Raw genomic sequence first — 3,221 nt, forward strand, 5'->3', positions numbered from 1 at the left:
CAGGCAAAGAGTAAATGTGTAGCAGTAATAAATAGACCCAAAAGCCTGTTTTATGGGAAGTAGTTATGATACTAATAATTTACAGGTAAAATTCTGATTAATTTATTTCTGCTTGTCCATCCTGAAGTTCTCAAGCTCTGAGGAGTTCCAAGAAGCGTCCTAGAGGCTCATGTTTTAAAGACAAAAAATACATCTTCTTTTTTTAAATGACTTTTAAACATGTGTTCCCCTTCACAGGGAATAGTTTGAGCTGCTCTGTGTGATGAAACAAGAATAGCGAATGGTGAGTGGAGATCAAATCGCAGGTCCACGATTCAGTCGCATGGCTGGTTTACTGCTCAACTAAATGTCACCAGCTGCCATAGTGATGTGGCCAATACATAGTTTTATATCTCTTATTCTTATATATTGTTTAAGTTAAACGAATAGTGGACTACTGATTAAAGAAAGCATATAGAAGAATGTTAATATATTTTAACAATTCAGTTATCTCAATAAACGTGTCTATACGGAGTATATGAAGTGAGGAAAAGTACAAATTAAACTTTGCAATTGAATGAAACAACTATTATTGCTAATCCAGCCATTTTCATGTAAGATCCACAATGCCTTTTCTGCAATTCTAAATTCCAAAACTTTTTCTAATAAAAACTTTCTTTCTGTATTATGTATCAGCAAAATTTACCTGAACTAAAAACGCTATTTACACCTTGTCTTTCTCCAACCTAGTGTGATTCTTCACGTATTTTGCTACAGATACACTCAAGTGTTTGATGGCAGATGCTGCCCCAGACCTGTCAGGGACGTTACGTACTGCGTGGTGTGTGCACCTTACTCTGCTGCTAAAATCCACATCCTTGTGAATTCCAAAATACTTTTGGCCTTGAAGGTTTTAAACAAGGGATTGGGGCCCTGTATGCAAGCAGGATGCATAACATGTTTCACAGTTTCGTGCATAACAGTTAACATTTCTTCAGAAATGTTTTTTACATAATCAAATTACAGCAAATTAAATAGCATGCTTAATTTGCTAAACAAGAAAAAAAACATGCAGTTATTATTAAAAGTTGTATTAAAGTGGCTTTTGTGAGTCAATCTTCAATAACGGACTTTTTAATTTATTTTTGGTGAGGAAGATTGGCCCTGAGCTAACATCTGCTGCCAACCTTCCTCTATTTTTGTTTGTGGGATGTCACCACAGCATGGCTTGATGAGTGGTGCACAGGTCCATGCCCAGGATCAGAACCCACGAACCCCAAGCCACTGAAGCAGAGTGTGAGAACTTAACTACCATGCCACCAGGCCAGCTCCAATAATATACTTATTTAAAATCACTTTTGAAGCTAAAGTCACGTTTTCATCCTATACCAATAAACAGTTTGTTTCCTTAAGATGTTAAAGGCCTCCATCAAACTTGACAGTGAACCACTAGAAGCATCTCAGTCACATCCAAAACAAAACAATAATATGACTAATTAACATGGTTCCGTCACAGTACCTAGGGCTATATAACATCGACTTTTTTAAAGTCAAAATATGGGAAAGGAGGGGCCAGGCTAGTGGTGCAGCAGTTAAGTTCACACGTTCCACTTTGGCAGCCCGGGGTTCACTGGTTCAGATCCTGGGTGCAAACCTACACACTGCTTGTCAAGCCATGCTGTGGCAGGCGTCCCACATACAAAGTAGAGGATGATGGGCACTGATGTTATCTCAGGGCCAGTCTTCCTCAGCAAAAAGGACTGGCGGCAGATGTTAGCTCAGGGCTAATCTTCCTCAAAAAAGAAAAAAATGGAAAAGAGGCCAAATTACTTATGGAATGAGGATGATGTCTTATCTACAATAGCCAAGAAAAATCCAAGGAAATACTGTTAGAATAAAAGATATCTGCATGGTTTCTGAGTAAATACTAACGTGCAAAAATCAACAGACTTACTGTCTAATTGCAGCAAATAAGATGAACGATGTGCAGCCTGCAGGTGGATGCTCTCCACAGTGGCCAGAAAAATTAACAACTCATCGAACAAGCTCAGCAGGCAGTGGATAGGACAACCCAAAGGGAGGCATAGGGTTGCTGAGACCTGCTAGGAAACTCCAAGAAAGAGCAGAGTACCAGGCCCTGGGACCGAGGGGCACAAGAGACCTCTAAGCACCAAGGGGGAGAGAAAACATCAGAGCCTGGGCTCTGAGAAGACAAGACCACACGGGGCCTGGGGACTTGAGGAAGATGAGAGAACACCAGACACTGGACTCTGAGGAAGACAAGAGAATACTTCCTCTTAGGCTCCCAAGGAAGACTACGGCACGCTGGGCCCAAGGAAGACCAGCACACACCAGGTCCTTAGCAATGACAACTATTCTCATTTCCTAGACACAGGCAACTCGGCTCACAGAAAGGACACTGGGCAAAGGATCCTGCGCAGCCCACTCCTCCTCCCTGACAAAGATTCTTTGCTTAACCAAACTTTAGTCAGGTTCTCCTGAACCCTCTCCTGAACAAGCCTGTCCGTGTACTTCCTTGGAGAATCCAGTTTTAGCAAGAACCTGCTAAATCAGTTTATCAAGAATTCTCTACCCTGATATCTGATCAACCCCCCCATCCCACTCCCCCAGGTGCTATATGATCACCTTGGCCTGCCTCCAGCAAGAATCCTGCTGGGTTGGTTCAGCCAGAATGCCCCCCAGACTTGATGTCTCTTCTTCCCAATTTTCTCTGCCACAACGCCACCCTGCAATCCAACTTGCCCCCCGGCTATCAACCTCACTTGTTCTGGCTGTATTCAAAATGAGCCCAGCTCTATACTGCAGCCTCTCGTCCCCTGTGGCAATAGGTTTATCGAATAAAATCTATTTTCACTGCTCTAACTTCGCTCCAGCTCGGGTTTATTTTTGACAGGCCTCGCCCACCCGCGCCTGCCCCCTCCCATAACTTGGGTGACCTTTCAGGCCCGGCCCCTCCGCACACTTCCGGGCAGACACGCCCTTCTTTTCCTCCTAGGACCCGGGGCGAAGTTTACCCCGCTCCAGCCCACTTCCTGCTCTCCCAGTCCTGCCCCTTCTTCCTCTCCCTTAGATATGGATGAACATTAAGGCCCCTACACGCACTTCCGTGCATCCTGTCTCCCTCTTCCCGGAACTTGGGAGGTCTCTGGCTCCTCCCCGTGCGCTTCCTGCCCGCCCCTCCTCCTCCCCGCGGAACTCGGGGGACGTTAGCCCCGCCCCCT

This window comes from Equus przewalskii, chromosome 9 (genome assembly GCF_037783145.1).
Source record: "Equus przewalskii isolate Varuska chromosome 9, EquPr2, whole genome shotgun sequence".
NCBI classification, from domain to species: Eukaryota; Metazoa; Chordata; class Mammalia; order Perissodactyla; family Equidae; genus Equus; species Equus przewalskii.